Source organism: Nannobrachium achirus (assembly GCF_963921795.1).
Source record: "Nannobrachium achirus genome assembly, contig: SCAFFOLD_47, whole genome shotgun sequence".
Classification (NCBI taxonomy): domain Eukaryota; kingdom Metazoa; phylum Chordata; class Actinopteri; order Myctophiformes; family Myctophidae; genus Nannobrachium; species Nannobrachium achirus.
Genome location: NW_027664696.1, coordinates 257,926 through 277,437, shown reverse-complemented (window position 1 = coordinate 277,437; position 19,512 = coordinate 257,926).

Below are 19,512 nucleotides of genomic sequence, written 5' to 3'. Positions count from 1 at the left end.
TGCCAAACTTTGCACACACACTCCTTGGCTAACCTCCGCCCCTGATTTCTCGCATGCCCCTCTTCCAGCGCCACCATGTCCATGAGGTTGCTATGGACAATTTGTGTATACAGTACATGCGACCTGGCAGTCGCTTATCTCCCGATTAGGGAGTCTTACTGGTTCTACTTCAACAATCTGTGACAGAAACCCTTTTAGATGGATCTAGATTATTCATTCTTTCTTTCTTGGTCAACCAGGGATATCAGGGTTTCCTGCAGCACTTTACAGGCCAGGCGCCCCGCCCGGCCTGAAAACCCCCCCGCCCCCCCAAGGGTATTAAAAAAAAAATGTTTTCCTCAAAAAACTTTTTGGACCTCCAACAATGTACTAGGTATGATCGCGATCGCGAAATTGCATGTTTAACCCCCATACCAACCCTATCTTTCAAACATGGCAGCCATGTTTTTTTACATTTGAAGAAAACATAAGGGCTGGTATCTCCTGAATGCAGGAAATACTCAAGTAAAGTGCAAATACCTGAAAATCTCCTTTGTACAGTATAAGTACAGTACTTAAGTAAATCTACTTAGTTACTTTACACCAATGTTTCTTTTTTTTACTGTGCTGTAGACTTCTATTTATATGGCACGAGTGCTGGTTGATTAACCTGGGGGAAAAAAACAAGTTACACTGTCCTGTGAAAAACGTAGTTATTCAATGTTGAATAAATGTGAATGATAGCATGTAGTTGTGTTTTCCGTCATCATGGGCACATTCATGTGTTTTTTATAGGGCAAAAATAAGAATTAATATAAAAAATTAAGTGAATTAATTACTCGAATTAATTAATTAATTATCAAAAAATTTCGGCGGCCATGAGATCCCCCCCTGGTCAAGACTTTTTCCTGCAGGAAACCCTGGATATTCATTACATCTCTGATCTCTTCCAGTGTTCTTACCACAAAAGACTTCAAAGTGCCTGTTAAGATGGTGCCATTCAGTAAGTAGCCCACTGAATTCTATCCTGCTATTGACATTATTCTGTTTCCATTTTTGGGTCACTGCTGGGGTTCCAATTTAAATTCACAGGGGCTTAAAAACTGACTGATATTATTTCTCTACCCTAGTCATTGGAAAAGGAGGACAGCGGATCTCAAGAATTCGGTTGGAATCGGGTTGTAAGATCCACATAGCTGCAAGTAAGATAAACCTGTGGGCAACTTCCTGTTATCCCTGCTCTCTTTGTCATACTTGGTGTAGCTGTGTGGGTTTACTGGTTATTACCAATATCCTTTGTCCGTGGTCTATACCAGGGCTTTTCAGAGTGGGTGACGGGGCACCCTGGGGTGCCGTGACAGCCATCCAGGGGTGCCTCAGAATGATTTGATGATATTTGGAATTCATCAATATCACTACATCAATATCACTTCACTATGTGAAGACCTGATTTGCACTGTACTTGATGAGTTCTTTTTCCATAAACGGCCAACTCTCTTCACCAAAAATAGCTGATCTACAAGCTCACAACGCGTTGTGACGCGTTGTGAGCTTGTAGATCAGCTATATTTTGTGGTTTTGTGTTTAAACATCAAGTATAAAGTTATTTTCAGTCAGTTCTGATGGAAACAGATATTTCTCCGCGACATAGCCTACCGTATCTCAGGTGGAATATTTACGTCGCTTGATATGATTTAAGATTCTAAAAATGAACAATTCAGGGGTGCTGTGGATGGAAAATGTATTTACGGGGGGTGCCCCGAGTCAAAAAAGTTTGAAGACCCCTGGCCTATACAGTATATACATTTGACACTGCAGCAATTAACACTGAGGTCATATAAAATGAGGCATTTTTGGATATTTAATAGAATTCTAAACATCTGGAATTAGTTGAAGGTGAAAGATTTCAGACCAAAGTATCTGATATTCCAGAAGCCATGCTATTTCATTGGTATGCATGCACAGTCAGTCAGTCACCAATAATCACTATAGATTTGCTTGCTTTACAATTTAGGCATTTAGCAGACGCTCTTAATCCAGGGCATTTTAAAATGGGCGCTTTACATGTGTGCATGAGATTATAGAACATTTTTGGCTGTAGGGGCATCGCAGATTTGTCTTGGGAAACTTGTGGGAACCAATCAAAGTTGGGCTCTCATTGACTTTACTATAGAGTAAAATAATACAAAAAATAAATATGCTTTAAGTAGCATGAGAGGGGTCAAACTAGGTGTTTTTGGGGATTCTGAATCCAATGCAAGCATTTGTTTTGCATGAAAAACATTCCTTGGGCTAAAAACGAACCCCTTAAAACTATAGTTTAGTGATGAGTCATCACTTTTCACAGTTTTGTGGCGGCCATTTCTCTGAAAAGGAATGTTTTTCGTGCAAAACAAATGCTTGCATTGGATTCAGAATCCCAAAAAACACCTAGTTTGACCCCTCACATGCTACTTAAAGTATATATTTTTTTATTATTATTATTTTACTCTATAGTAAAATATATGAGAGCCCAACTTTGATTGGCTCCCACAACTGTGTGCCAAATGTCACGCTTCTTTCATAAAGTGCACGACTTTTGCCTGAAACGCTCGGACTATTGTATATCTGACAGGTTTCTTGATGCTTTTGATAGGAACATGCATGGATGTATTCATACATATTCCGATGTGTATGCATGAAAGCAAACTGACTAGACTTTTGTACTTGGTATGTAAATATAAACTATCCTGATCATTGTCATTACACAGAAACCGGAGAAACTATAGACAGACCATGCACTCTCACTGGAACTCCAGAGAATATTGAGTAAGTCCTAAAACTCAATGGGCCTCATTCACAAAATGTGCCTAGGATCATATTTGATTTCCATAACCATAGTGTGATTTATCATTCCTTGTCTTAGCTGAATTAACTTAAGCTTGCTCTGAGGTATGCCTTGAAAGTGAAAACGCTCGTCACTGCTATGTGGGTCCCCGTATGTTACAGCGCTGGTCTATGGCTACGTGGGTCCCCGTATGTTACAGTGCTGGTCCATGGGAGTGACTCTAGCACTTAGGCGCCCTCAAGTGGCCGTGGCACAGATAGGGTTAAGTAGTCACTTAACTGGGCTTATAGACTTTTTAACAATTATGTCCCTCAGCATGTACCAGTGTGGCCAAAATTGTGACGTTACTGCTTAAACTTTGTAAAACTATCTTATTTACAAACATCTCATTTGCACACACGAGTGCAAATGTTTCGTTTCAGTCTCACAAGTTTAAAAGTGCATGTGCGAATCACTTGCCAAAAACACCAGATACAACCTACAAGCTGACAAGGTATTGTGATATGTTGTCGGCTTGTAGATGTGCTCTTTTTGACAACAAACACCATTGTACTAGTATGGAGTATAATAGGCTTGTTGCACACGACCCTTCGGTGCATGCCGTTTAACACCCTGTGTTTGATCAATGCAAATTATTTACACAGGCACGCACGTCCAATATGCAATGGGATTCTTCATTAAATACACCTGTGTGCACACAAAATCAATGCTGCACAAACGAATCTCCCTTTACTTCAGCGCAACCCTAAAATATAGTAGAACTAGAAGCAGTGCTAAATGTGAAAAGGGTGCCATGTCTTCTTTGTACTTTAACTGCAATGCGACGCCGCATGCATGATTTGAGGCATTTTGTTCCAAAAATTCGTTTGGCAAAAGTCATCCTGTTGGTGGCGCTATAACAGGCAATGTGAAAATGGTGGCATTTGTTCCATGACTTTGTGGGAATGTGCGTGAAGAATTTCTCTATATCACAAGCTGCGTTCATGATTTAAGTCATTTTGTTCAAAATGGACCAATTCTGCAAACTTTGGAAGCCAATGTTAGCCAATTAGGATGGAATATGAAATCCCGGACAGATCCGTCTTGATCACATGACTTTAGAGATACTGTATACTGATTTGCATGATTTTTGGATAAAATCTTAAGGAATGATTTTTTTTTTACTTAAGTCGGCCTCCTGGTGGCGCTATAATAGGCAGATTATGAAAAATTAAGGTTTTTCCTTGGCCTCAAGGGAGTGCATAATACAAAGTTGTACACTGATCAGTGGAGTTATAGGTAAAAACAGGAATCAACCTGTTATAGCGCCACTATGAGGCTGATTTGCACAATGCGTTCATGATTTCAGGCATTTTATTCAAAATGGACCAATCCTGCAAACTTTGGAAGCCAGTTTTAGCCAATCAGGATGGAATATGGAAAATCAGACAGATCCATGTTGATCACATGACTGTAGAGATACTGTCTACCGATTTGCGTGATTTTTGGACAAAATCTGTAGGAGTACTGGCAAAAGTTAGTTTAGCAAAAATCCGCCTCCTGGTGGCGCTAGAACAGGCCCATGTGAAACATTAGGGGCAGAGGTTCTGAATTGGTATCCAGGGAGTGTGTGTGCACAGTTTGGCAAGACCAGGCCAACAGCGCCGGAGATTAGCTGTTAACGGACAGACAGACGGAGGCGAAAACATAGTCTCTCCCATGCCTTTCGGCTGGTGGAGACAAAAATAAATTTAAGAAGGGTTTTGAATGAGGCCCACTTTACTTTTACTGACACACTGAAAGGCTACTTTCAGCTATCATTTGCCGGGTACAATGCTCAATTTATACACAACTACTTAAATAGTGAAACATTGTTTTCTCACAACTTCTCTAATCAATCACTGGACACTTAATTTACATTCCACTGTGCGATATGTGTCGTGACTAAGGTCTACAGCTATGATAATCCTTGGGTTGCAGAGAGATGACTCAAGTCTATTTCCCCCATTGGTTCTCCAGGAAAGCCAAGAGACTGTTAAAGGATACAATGGAGCAGTATCGGCCATTATTGGAACATGAGGATTGGGCCAGGAACAACATGGATGGCAGTTCCATGCAACAGATTCTTATTCCTGCCAATAAAGGGGGTCTTGTCATCGGCAAAAAAACCATCAAAAAGCTGCGGGTATGATAAACTCTGGTGGCATGTTGAATGATATACTTTGGATCCTTTTACGTTCTTCTAGCACATAAATGGTGTTTCCCTGAGAAATAAAGTCTGGTGTAGCGAGCAGGTAAACAACAGGTTTGTGGTCTGAAGCAAAGTCCACTGGTGAAGGTCACTAAAACCACAGATATAAAAAGCTAGATACCTCCTCCGGTGTGGGGCGTTGGTCAAAGAGGACTGGCAAGCCTCCCAATAACTCTATGCAAGCCTCCGGAATTCTGAGGCGGGGCTCTTGGAAATTCTGGAGGACGCTTCCTTGTGTGTCACAGAATGGGATGCTCGGTAGGCCAATCAGATGCAGGACTGGAGGGACTCCCTCTTTCCCATTGGAGGGGGCAGAGTGCCTTCCGCAGTTCCACAGTTACTCACTTCCGCCAGTCCTGTTTGACCAGTCGCGCCAATGAACTGCAGCGGCGGAGGAGGTATCTAGCTTTTTATATCTTGTGACTAAAACGGCATGGATCCATGGGTCATGGGTGTATTGAAATGTGGACACCACGCATTGCCAATTCAGCAGATCTGGATAGTTAGATATGCAATCATTTATGGTTATGCCATTTTGCATTTTTAGGCCATCCAGTGTATTTGTTCAGGTTTCCTGATCATGGCTCTGATTGTCAGATATTCTTTGGAACATATTACTTTACCTTGTAAATGGTAAACCGACTGCGTCTTGCCTCATCTTGTGGCTTATACGGTAACACACCACTCGGGTTTCACTCTTCATGGACATTTTACAAGGGAGGGCAATGGAAATTATCTAAATAAAAGATAACCTGACCATCCACCTGAATGGTTTCCTACCAGACAACATAATGTTTATTTCTTTGTTCTAGTTTACAACATGGCAAAGCAGTAGTGAAGGTGGAACGCTGATACTAATTTCTCTCTTAAACTCTTGAAGAAAGAACAATACATAATGAACACCTTGAGATATTTTTAAACTCTTAAAGAATAAAGAACACGTTGAGATATTTACAAACTAGTACATATCTAGAAAGAAGCAGATTTTGACTGCTTTTATATATTGTATAGGAAATACAAACAATGCTGAAAGTAGATTATGACTTAATAAGACTGCAAACTGAGTTCATGACCTACAACAGTATGTTGTGTAGCTACTGTATTTGGACTCCAAACTAGGGCTCTGCAATATAGCAATATTTATATTGTGATATGAGAATAGATCTAGATAGACCCCTATATTGTCTGGGGTCATGTTGGGTATTGTTATATGACATAAGTGTTGTCTTTTCTTGGTTTTAAGGGATTATCTTACATCTTGTCGTGTAACTGTGTTGTGAAAGAACCACTAGTAGTCATCCCCATTAAGGCTGGGCAATATATCGAAAACATATCGATATCGAGGTATCAAAATGCAAGGTATACATATCCACGAAGATGGCTTGAAATGAGGTATTGGTGTATGTATCAAATTCATTAACAGACACACTATGCGTGCACGTAGCACATGTAAAAAAGCAGTCCATCTGTAACCAGGTGTGGTACCTAACCCTTGTATGTGTACTGTGCAGTGTGCATGCATGGGTATGCTATTCATTATCTGGCTTAGGCAGGCAGTGGACCTAAAGCAGAAACACATTAAAAACTATATGATGCAATTGTTTTTACAATATCGAGTTATTCAACAATGTTATTGAATATCGAAGGTTTTCCTAATATCACCCAGCCTTAATCCCCACAATATCGATTTCCAGAGAATTTGGTCAAACGTATTGTGGTTGATTTGATCCATATCGCCCAGACCATTTATCTCGTTCTGGTTTTACACCTGCAGAAGAGGACAGGAGTAAAAATGTTCATCAAATGGGACCAGTTGCCCGCTGGAGCAGACGGGCTCCTGAGAATCATCGGGGACCCCTGCAAAGTGCAGGTCAGTCATGCAAAACTGTGTGCAAAATGTATTTGCAGTTTATTCTCAATATTACACATTTTGTGCCATCAGTGCTGCATGTGAAGACCGGGAACAGATATAGCCATTATTACTTTAACCATTATTCTATGCTTTAACCATTTAAAAACGGCAGATATAAAAGCTCACAGCGTGGCACCGAGTGCTGCGCTGCGAGCTTGTAGATCTGCTATTTTGAATGTTTTGCACCTATTCTATAAATGTCCTCTAAATCCTTCAAAGGTTTAAAAAAAAAAGAAAAACACTGTTGGTGGTTCTCAAACATTTTCATGTCAAGGACCCCTAGAATTATATGTATTCTATTCCATCTCAAAATATTATATATCAGGGACCCACCAGAAGCTAATATTTGTGTTACAAATGTTCGCTTTAGGAATCAAATGGACCCTTGTGGGTCTGTAAGTACTGTACGAGGTTCCATTAGTAACATTGGTACATGTTACTGTGTAGATTGAGGTCCCAAAGGTTTATAAAAATAAAAAATGCTGGTCCCTGTCCTAAAGCATATCAAACTGGAGGTCCGATTACTGTCCATTTGAGAATATGTTTATAATTAATGATGTCCTGTTTTTCTATTGATGTCCAGCAAGCTAAGGAGTTGGTGGTGAAGCTCATTCAGGACCAAGAACAGACAGATTTTAGAGCTGGCAGAGGAGACGTTGTACCCAAAATGGGTGGAAGTACCTTGGATGTAAGGATCTTATGTTTATCTATTCAAAATATATACTTTGTGTCCTGTCCTTTTTTTTGTCTTTTTTTTTTTTTTTTTTTACATCAAAGTTGAGGAAGCCAGGCATATGAAAAATATGACAAATAACTACCAGCTGTTAAGAGTTTATGCTTATTACAGATCTCAGCATGATCTTGAGTGGACAGAACATTTTTCACACTTTATCCTCCTCTACAGGAGCGAGATGGTGTTGGAGGTCTGCTTGGACGTAGAGGTCAAAACGACACCAACATGGCAGGGCCTGGGACAGTGCAAGAAGTGACCTATACCGTACCTGCTGACAAATGTGGCCTAGTGATCGGTAAAGGTGAGGAAATATTAAACCAGTTGAACAGGTTTCACTAAACAACCTATTGGTGTTCCCACATTAACTTGAGCTTTTTCTGCTCCATCTGTGCAGTTTTCTTAGTTACTGGCTTGAATATAATGGCACAAATTTCAAGTTCTTATTGAAAACAACATTGGGCTGGTCCTTGTTTTGCAGTCAGGTGTTATTTTAAGTTATGTAAATGTGTTCAACATTCTCTCTCCCTGTGATGTCACATCAGAAACAATTTGCATACTGTAATGTAGAACACCTAGTTCTAGTTTGGCTCTCGCTACAGTTTGGATGATCTATTGTAGCGGTTTCACCCTTTAGTTGTGTAAATGAAACCCACCACACAGGACACTGCATAGAAATACAGCACCCTACCTGGTTCAACACATGCACAATTAAACCATATAAATCATTTCAAAGAACCACAACACAGAGAAAACTCGTTTGCAAGGATTGTATTACATTTGATTCAGTTCAAGGCAGTTCCCACAGTTCAGTCAGTTCACCCACAGTAATTCAGAACGCCAACGGGGCCGAACACCACCGTTACAACCACATACTCCACTTCGGGACTTTGTGATACCCAGCCCAAATGAGGACGTCACGTGTGTGTGTGCGTCGTGTGCGTGCGTGTGCGGGTGTGTGTCTGTGTGTGTACGTTAGCGCTGCAAGCTCCCGGTAGCTCACCCACAGGCCACAGCACAGCTCGCTTGTTTTACACCAGCCGGAGGGTTAGAGAGGCTCTTCAAAAGACTGTAGCGTAGAGAGGGGCTCTTCACAAGACCGTAGAGTCGTGAGATGATCTTCAAAAGACAACGTCGGAGGTAGCTGCCGTCTGGTCCACGCTGGTGCGATCATTCACGCCCGCCGATATGCTCGTTGTTCCCGGTGGTTAACGGAGGAGGACCGCGGACTTAACTCGCGCTGTACACCAACACCCCGAGGGTACGAGACAAATCTGATCACGTCGTTTTTGCTTCTCTCTCGCTCCCGTCTCTTTCCACACTGTCTTTTCCTCTGACTCCATTCAACTGTTTCCTTCCGTGAAGGTAGTGGGTTGGGCCAAACATGCACAGCCAACCAGAGCCACCTTACTGGCAGTCAGACTGCGGGGGGTGTGTACTGACCATGAACATGAACTTCCCATGAGCATAATGTACATTATTTTGGCGGATCGCCACACTCTCCCCCCCTTGAAGAAAAGCCTGTCGAAGAGTCAGGCGTAAATCCCGGGAATTCCTCCATATCGCTTTCCTCTCCAAAGATCTCCAGGATTCTTCTGTAATCGCACTCCTGTCCAGCCGTTAGGGAAGGCAAGTGGGAAAGAGTGCGCGGGGAAGCAGACTGTGACTCCGGAAATCCAAGGAAATCCTCCTCGTCCGTCTCCTCTTCAAATATTTTCACCACCTGCCGATGCTGCTGTTCCTCCACATCTCGGACTGTGGGGGAGCTAGACTGCAGGCGTTTGGGCGGCGAAACATGATCTGTGTCAGAAAATCCGAGGAACTCCTCTTCCTCTGACTCTTCCTCAAATATTTCCCTCACCCGCCGATGCTGCTGCTCCTCCCTCTCTCGGGCACAAGGGTAGCTAGCCGGCAGGCGTTTGGGAGGCGAAACCTGATCAGGGTCCGAAAATCCGAGGAACTCCTCTTCATCGGATTCCTCTTCCAATATTTCCATCACCCTCCGGTGCTGTTGCTCCTCCACTTCCTGAGCGGTAGGGTAGCATGGCTTCAAGCGGGAGACGTGCACAACCCGCATATCCAACCCTGTCTCCTCTTGAACGACCTCATAATTTACAGGACCAACCTGTCGAACCACCCGATACGGTCCCTGCCACTTCGGAGCCAATTTGGCCGCAAACGACTTGGCAGCTTTAGATAGCGGATGAGTCCTCAACCAGACACGAGCCTGCTCTTCAAATTCAAGATCTCTCCGTTTCTTATCGTAATTCCTTTTCTGGCGTTTTCGAGCGTTGGAAAGGTTATTCGACACAAACGTCTGGAGTTCTTCCAATTGGGAGATCTTTCCATAAGCGGCAGAGTCGGGAGTGAGTTCTCTGGGCTCCAACACAACGTCCAAAGGGCCTCGGAGGGGCCGATTTAGGTTGAGCTCAGCTGGGGTAACCCCAGTGGACTCCTGCACCGCGGAGTTCAGGGCAAAGCGGAACTCTGGGAGATGCTTATCCCAATGTCTGTGGTTGGACCCAACATATGAGGCCATCATGCTCTTTAAGGTTCGGTTGACCCTTTCAGTCAAATTGGTCTGAGGGTGGTAAGCAGACGTCAATTTATGGGTGACCTTCCAGGTCTTACAGGTCGCGTCAAAGACAGAAGACACGAACTGGGCCCCTCGGTCAGACAAGATGTAATTAGGGATGCCCCAGCGTGTGAAGATCTCCTTAGTGAGAATCTGGGAGATGGATTCCGCTGTGGCCTTCCTTAAAGGGAATAACTCGACCCACTTGGAGAAGTAGTCCACAAAGACCAGCAGATAGAGGTTCCTGTTTGTACTTGGTGGGAAGGGACCCATCAGATCCACTCCCAACATTTCCCATGGGTGGTGCACAATAGTTTGCTGCAGTTTCCCTGCCATTTTGCGGCTTTCTGGCTTGTAAAGTTGACAGACCTGGCAGTTCCGCACGTGATCCTTTACCTCCAGGCTCATCCTGGGCCAGTAAACCAGATTCTTCATTCTCCGATAGGTCTTATACCGTCCAAGATGGCCAGCCAGAGGATCTTGGTGAAAAAGGTCCATCAACTGGGGTCGCAACTTGGCGGGTATGTACAATTGATACAGGGTTTTGTACGGCAGTTGAATTCTCCGGTAAAGGAGGTCTTCCAGAATGGTGAAAGCCGTGCCCGGGCTTAACGGTTCCTCCCCCTTCTCCAAGATGTTCTGATATAGCGTCTGGCATTCTGGGTCCTTTTGTTGGGCGTCCCACACAGTTTCAATTGAAAGGGGTATATCTGGGGAGAAGCTGGTTGACGCAGACAGGATGGTAGCACAACAGGGAGTGGTTGGGTCCAGATCTCCAAGTGGCGCTCGGGACAGAGCATCTGGCACTGTGTTATATCTGCCTTTGCGGTACTCTACGGTGAAGGTAAATTCCTGGAGTCTGAGAGCCCACCGAATGAGACGGGTGCTGGGTTTGGTTGTCTTAAACACCCAGAGCAGAGAGGAGTGGTCAGTGACCACTTTGAAAAGGCGTCCCTCCAGATAGGTTCTCCATCGCTCCAGGGCCCAAACCACAGCCAGACATTCCAGCTCCGTAGCCGAGTAATTCCGCTCCGCTGGATTGAGACTGCGACTGGCAAAAGCTAGGACTTCCTCAGTACCCAGCTCCGCCTGCTGAACCAGCACTGCCCCCAGTCCAACTTCACTAGCGTCGGTGTACACAACAAATGGAAGATTGAAATTGGGATGTCCTAAAATGGGAGGTTGTACCAGATGCTCCTTTAATGTGTCGAAGGCATATTGACATTCCGGGGACCAGTGGAACTTTGCTCCCTTCCTCTTCAGAGCGTATAGAGGCTCCGCAATCAGGGAGAAGTTGGGCACAAACCTGTGGTACCACCCGGCCACGCCAAGGAATCGCTGAAGAGCCTTGATATTCGTGGGTATTGGGTAGTGCTGGACTGCTTCTGTCTTCTCTGGGTCCACATGGACCCCAGCTGCAGATACCACATGGCCCAGAAATTTCAGTGAGGTACGGAAGAGCTTACTCTTTTTCATGTTGACCGTAAGACCTGCCCCTCGTAGTTTATTCAAGACGGCTTGGACATCAAGGAAATGCTGCTGCCAGCTGTTTGAATAAATGATAATATCATCCAAATAGACAAAGCAGCTGCTTCCCTTCAGTTCCCCCAGCACATTCTCCATAAGCCTCTGGAATGTGGCCGGAGCATTCTTCAATCCAAAAGGCATCACTTTGAATTGGAACAGACCCTGGGAACAGACAAAAGCCGTCCTATCCCTTGACTCCTGGTCCATCTCCACCTGCCAATAGCCACTGTTGAGGTCCAGTGAGGAGAACACGGTAGCTCCAGCCAAAGACTCCAGGATCTCCTGTATGGTTGGTATGGGATAAGCATCCGTGTGAGTCTTGGCATTGAGCTTTCGATAATCCACACAGAATCTTATCTTGCCATCCTTTTTAGGGATCATGACCACTGGCGAGGCCCATGCTGACGAGGAGGGTTCAATTACCTCCTTCTCTAGCATCTCGTCCAGGAGTTCCTTCATTACCTTCAGCTTGGGCGGAGATAGACGGTAAGGTTTTTGTTTGATTGGTACCTCGTCAGTGAGGAATATCTTATGCTTCAGGAGATCTGTCCGGCCCACATTAGTGGTGCAGACATCACGGCTCTGGTGTAGCATCTCCCCTAGCCTGTCTCTCATTGGCTCATCCAGATGGGATTCCTGAACAGCCTTAGCCAAGAGATCAGCCATTTCCGGTATGGGGTTTTGATTGGTCCAAGGAGCTGTTGCCAGAAAGAGAGCAACAGAGTTGCTAGACTCCTCCCCTCCTCGCAGACTGGGCATATTGTTCCGGAATGGGAACCTCTTTTCCCCTCCTCGAAACCAGTAGGTGCCGCCTACCACATCAATTTGCATCTCACTGAAGAACACAAAGTCCAGTCCCAAGACCACTGAAAATGCAAGCGCCTTAGGCCCAAGGACCACCATAGGGACCATCAATGTTTTCCCATGTAGGTTGATCTCCATCTCTATCCACCCTAGTGGATGCTCCGGCTTCCCATTTGCCAGATACAGTGGAATCCCTGACCATGGGTTTAAGGTGGCTCCTTGGTCCTTGATGTTTTCCCATAGCTGCTCATTCAGTAATGTATAGGATGAACCTGTGTCCAAGATGGCCATCCCTTTCCAGGGCCCTACAGCAAGAGGTACCCTTAACTGCTGTGGCAGCGGACTGCCAAACGCCACTGACGTGGAACTGTGTCCCTTGACTGCAGTAGTAAAGCATGGAGAGGTAAGACTCATTGCTGGCTGGCTTTCCAGAGTTCCTACCGCATTTACAGAAGGGCATGGCTGTCCTTCATTCCCAGTTTGGTCAGTCTGTCCCTGGGCAGAGTTCGGAGGTTTGTTTTTCTTTTGTTGGTTGTAGTTTGGACAAGAGTATGGAGGATGACTTCCTTTGCATCTCCAACAATTGTATTGCGGTGCGCTATTGGATGAGTTTGATTGCAGTGACGAACCGGAGTTTGCCTGAAGTGAAGTGGATGGGTTGTTTGTGACTCCCTTGTTCTCTCTGGTTTTATTAAAGTGTTTTTTCCGTTGATCATACTGTGTTTGACTCTGCCTGTCCTTCTCCAACTGATGACCCAACTTAACCAGCTCCTCCACAGTGGATACTCTACCTCGCAGTTGGCTGGCCAACCGTGGGTTGCTGTTCCTCAGAATGAGCTTCATGACTGCATCCTCCGTAATGTCCGGTTGCCAGCGACGGCACAGGGACCTGTACATGAATGCAAAATCCCTGATACTCTCATCCTCCGCTTGTACTCTTGTCCTCACTCTCTCTGCCAACTCATATTCATAATCCTCTGACAGGAAAGCAGCTAGGAAAACAGTCTGGAAATCCTTCCATGTCCTGGTGGTTATTCGTGCAACATCCCACCAGTCCCTTGCTGTACCCTGAAGTACATTGCGAAGCGTTGCCATCAATTCCTCATTCGTCAAGGGATTTAAGAGGAGAAAATCCTGACATTTCTCCAAGTACAACAGAGGGTCTGAGGTGTCATCTATTCCTCCAAACGAGGGAAACTGCAGCTTAATGGGGATCGTTCCCACAAATCTGCCTCTCACTTCTCCGGGAGGAGTAGAATTGACTGGGGCTGTGCCCCTTCCACCTTCTGACTGCAAGCCCTGTAACTTCTCTGTTACCACAGGCCGCTCTCCCACTGTTGTGTTCTGCATAGAAGCATTTGCCAATTCGGTCATATGCAGTGACTGTTGTTTTAATGTCATCATGTCATCTTTCACAGTGTTCATCTGTTGTAAGCCAAAGTGAACGTCGTCCTGGACTTTACGTACCGTTTGCGTCATTGGAGTAAGTCCCTCCATTATCCCCTTAATCATTTCCGCATGATGAGTTTTTAACCTCCAGTTCATTGAGCTGTCCATTTGTGTTCTGAAAAATTCCAAATTTCTCTCCATTGACCTTTGCATTGCTTGCATGCTCTCATTGACTTGTGTGGTTATTTTCTCTGAAAAGCTTGTCAGAACTGACTCAAGGTCCTGCTGTGAACAAATAATTGAGTTGTTGCTTGTTCCTGATGCAGCCCCTCCTTGTGGTTGCATGTTGAAAGGATTTTCCTGGCTCCTCACAGCAGGGATCACTGATGGAGACACAGCACCAGCCCCACCTTGTGGCTGATTGCCGACATTCTGAGTTTGACCCAATTCCAATCCTCCACATAGAGCCTCTAGATCCAGCAGTGAATACCTTATTGCATTTGTGGGGTTAGGATTGACTTCCCTTATAACAGACCCATGCAGACCCGAAATTAAAGCCTCCTCCTGACTGCGATCATCATTTACAAGTTGTTGATCTTGTACTGCCTCATTGAGAGTGCTTTGCAAAACGTCCTGTCCAGTGGCCATTTTGGAAAATGAACAATGAACTGTCTGAATTTGAATTCCACAATTTTCTTTTCCACCTTCCTTTGACTCAGACAGGTCTTATTTTCCAGTTTTGTCATGAAATGCAAGTTGTCAAACTTGTCACTTAGTTCCCCTTTAAGTTTTCCTTTTTCACCTCACCACCATGGTCATGAAAAAAATCATTTTTTATACATCGGGCGCCATTTATTTATGTAGCGGTTTCACCCTTTAGTTGTGTAAATGAAACCCACCACACAGGACACTGCATAGAAATACAGCACCCTACCTGGTTCAACACATGCACAATTAAACCATATAAATCATTTCAAAGAACCACAACACAGAGAAAACTCGTTTGCAAGGATTGTATTACATTTGATTCAGTTCAAGGCAGTTCCCACAGTTCAGTCAGTTCACCCACAGTAATTCAGAACGCCAACGGGGCCGAACACCACCGTTACAACCACATACTCCACTTCGGGACTTTGTGATACCCAGCCCAAATGAGGACGTCACGTGTGTGTGTGCGTCGTGTGCGTGCGTGTGCGGGTGTGTGTCTGTGTGTGTACGTTAGCGCTGCAAGCTCCCGGTAGCTCACCCACAGGCCACAGCACAGCTCGCTTGTTTTACACCAGCCGGAGGGTTAGAGAGGCTCTTCAAAAGACTGTAGCGTAGAGAGGGGCTCTTCACAAGACCGTAGAGTCGTGAGATGATCTTCAAAAGACAACGTCGGAGGTAGCTGCCGTCTGGTCCACGCTGGTGCGATCATTCACGCCCGCCGATATGCTCGTTGTTCCCGGTGGTTAACGGAGGAGGACCGCGGACTTAACTCGCGCTGTACACCAACACCCCGAGGGTACGAGACAAATCTGATCACGTCGTTTTTGCTTCTCTCTCGCTCCCGTCTCTTTCCACACTGTCTTTTCCTCTGACTCCATTCAACTGTTTCCTTCCGTGAAGGTAGTGGGTTGGGCCAAACATGCACAGCCAACCAGAGCCACCTTACTGGCAGTCAGACTGCGGGGGGTGTGTACTGACCATGAACATGAACTTCCCATGAGCATAATGTACATTATTTTGGCGGATCGCCACACTATTCTGGTCATTGGAAGTTGGATGTCTCATAGCTACTGAACCTCTGTGATGTCTTCCTAAAGATGAAGACCGTGGCTAATTCAAAATGTTACATATTTTGTAAACTCTCTATTTTATTTTAAAGTATGATATTGTCACTGTCGGGTGAAAACCTTGTATGTCCAAAACCGTTCGTTTTGCATTTATCATTTTAAAAATGATTCAGACTAGTGAAAACAGCCGATCTACAAGCACACAACGCCTCGCACCGCGAGGCGTTGCTTGCTTGTAGATCTGCTGTTTTCACTACTTTTGTGCGACAGCCTTGTATGATGAAGCAGGGCTTTACTTTGCGAAATAACGTACACATTTGAAACTTTGAGATACAAGGTTTCCACTTTCCACCCGACGACGACGATATGTGAAGTAACTCCCTTTCTGTGATATGCTATCAATCAAAAGTCACAGCTGTGTCCATGGCACTCAAGTTGTCTTTATAATCTTTTGCAAGAAATACAGAACCCTTATTGCAATAACATTACATTCTCTATGGTCAGTACATGTAGGCTATAGTGTTGACCCAATGGTCATTCCTCAAGCGGTTGCTCTAATTACAAATTGTGTTTATTCTGTGAACTCTGTAGTTTATGTTCCTGTATGATATTTGATGTAACTCCCTTTATATTATATGCTGATATCTCATAGCTACTGAACCTCTGTGATGTCTTCCTAAAGATGAAGACCGTGGCTAATTCAAAATGTTACTTATTTTGTAAACTCTCTATTTTATTTTAAATTATGATATTGTCACTGTCGGGTGAAAACCTTGTATGTCCACAACCGTTCTTATTGCATTTATCATTTTAAAAATGATTCAAACTAGTGAAAACAGCTGATCTACAAGCAGCAGATCTACAAGTACACAACGCGAGGCGTTGTGTGCTTGTAGATCTGCTGTTTTCACTACTTTTGTGTGAAAGCCTTGTATGATGAAGCAGGGCTTTACTTTGCGAAAGAACGTACACATTTGAAACTTGGAGTTACAAGGTTTCCACCCGACGACGATGATTTTATGGTGTCCACTGTCCACACAATGAAAGAAAAACGTCTGTGTAAGAAAAATACACTGTGGCCGGAGTTATTGAACCGTTTACATCCCCCATTTCATGCATTTGTGTGTGGACACCCATGGACAACCACAGATGAACATCCCCGGGCATGGATTTATCCAGGCACGTGTGGACAAGGCCTAAGAAATCATGCCTGCTCAAATCTCTACCCTGTGCCAATGTTGGCACCTGTGCCTTAGTTTGCATACCCAGGCCTGGCCTCTAAATCCAGAGCGATTTAAAATGGGGCGCTTTATATGATGTATTGTATATCTGACAGGTTTCTTGATGCTTTTGATAGGAACTTTTGTCTATGCATGGATGTATTCATACATTGGCCTATTCCGATGTGTATGCATGAAAGCAAACTGACTAGACTTTTGTGCTTGGTATTGTTTTTACACAGAAACCAGAGGAACTATAGACAAACCCTGCAATCTCACTGGAACTCCAGAGAATATTGAGTAAGTCCTAAAACTCAATGGGCCTCATTCACAAAATGTGCCTAGGATCATATTTGATTTCCATAACCATAGTGTGATTTATCTTTCTTTGTCTTAGCTGAGTTAGCTTTTTCATACACACACAACATACGCTTGCTCTGAGGTATGCCTTTGTGTCTGGGGTCAGAATGCCTTATTCTTCTTGCAAAATCAATTGCAGTACTGCCAAACAAAAAAAAAAAAAGAAATACTGTAGATTTATTTTCTATTGCTCATTTTTGAAGTAGTCACTTAAAGGACCGGTTCACCTATGGGACAACCAGATCTTATTTTATTGTTGTTTGGGACACGATCAACACACTCCTGAGTTATTTTTTGTGTTCAATCTGTGTTTTTAGATATTTTAGTATTTCAGCATGCTACAACTGGTCATATGATGCATTTTGCATCATATGATGCATTAGATGATGCGATATCATGCTACAAAGCATCATATGACCAGTTGTAGCATGCTGAAATACTAAAATATCTAAAAACACAGATTAAACACAAAAATAACTCAGGAGTGTGTTGATCGTGTCCCAAATAACAATAAAATAAGATCTGGTTGTCCCAGAGGTGAACCGGTCCTTTAACTGGGCTTTTTGTCCCTCAGCATGTACCAGTGTGGCCAAAATTGTGACGTTACTGCTTAAACTTTGTAAAACTATCTTATTTACAAACATCTCATTTGCACACACGAGTGCAAATGTTTCGTTTCAGTCTCACAAGTTTAAAATTGCATGTGCGAATCACTTGCCAAAAACACCAGATACAACCTACAAGCTGACAAGGTATTGTGATATGTTGTCGGCTTGTAGATTTGCTCTTTTTGACAACAAACACCATTGTACTAGTATGGAGTATAATAGGCTTGTTGCACACGACCCTTCGGTGCATGCCGTTTAATCAATGTTTGATCAATGCAAATTATTTACACAGGCACGTGTGTCCAATATGCAATGGGATTCTTCATTAAATACACCTGTGTGCACACAAAATCAATGCTGCACAAAGGAATCTCCCTTTACTTCAGTGTGACCCTTAAATATAGTAGAACTAGAAGCAGTGCTCTCCCGAGCACAGGTCTCCACCAGGTCAGGTAGGTCCTGGTGGCGCTAAATGTGAAAAGGGTGCCATGTCTTCTTTGGACTTTAACAGCAATGTGACGCCGCTTGCATGATTTGAGGCATTTTGTTCCAAAAATTAGTTTGGCAAAAGTCATCCTGCTGGTGGCGCTATAACAGGCAATGTGAAAATGGTGGCATTTGTTCCATGACTTTGTGGGAATGTGCGTGAAGAATTTCTCTGTAAAGTTGCGTTCATGATTTAAGTCATTTTGTTCAAAATGGACCAATCTTGCAAACTTTGGAAGCCAATGTTAGCCAATTAGGATGGAATATGAAATCTCGGACGGATCAGTCTTGATCACTTGACTTTAGAGATACTGTGTACTGATTTGCATGATTTTTGGATAAAATCTTAAAGGAGTAGTTCACCCCTAAAATGACTTTTTGAAGCAGTGAAAACCGCTTCCTATGAGTGGCTTTGTGTGTATCACGCCCATATATGGTCATTTTAGTCCAGAATGAACAGGCTTTTTCAAAAACAGAATGTCCGTTTAATTACCATATATGGTGATCTCAGTCCAGAATGAACAGGTTTTTCAAAAACACAATGTATGTCACCTCATGTCCATATATGGTCACTCCAGGCCAGAATGAACAGGTTTTTCCTGTCCCGTACGTGCAAAATATCAGTCCAGAATGAATAGGCTTTTTCAAAAAGCAAAATGTGTGTCCCATGTCCATATATGGTCATTTCAGTTCAGAATGAATAGGCTTTATCTGTCCTGTACGTCCAGAATAATATATGTGCGGTGTCCCTCCCGGTCAGATGAATGGATACTTTGAGGATTGGTCAAGCTTCACATGATAATTTGGCCTTCAGGTTTTATCTGTCTTGTACATGCAATAGGTCTCACCTATTGCAGCAATTACAAATAGTCGCATAAGAGCAAAATCAAATGCACAATAAGAATATACAGATGCTAACAGAATGGTAAAAAGGAGCATTAAGGCAGACAAGAGTAAATACATTGAAAATCTAGCAGAAGTTGAAAAATGTAGTAGGCCACAAAGATAACAGAAACTGAAATAATTATAGAGGGATGCAGTTGACAAACAACTAAGAGACCAGCAAGCAGGATTCTTTATATATTTTTTA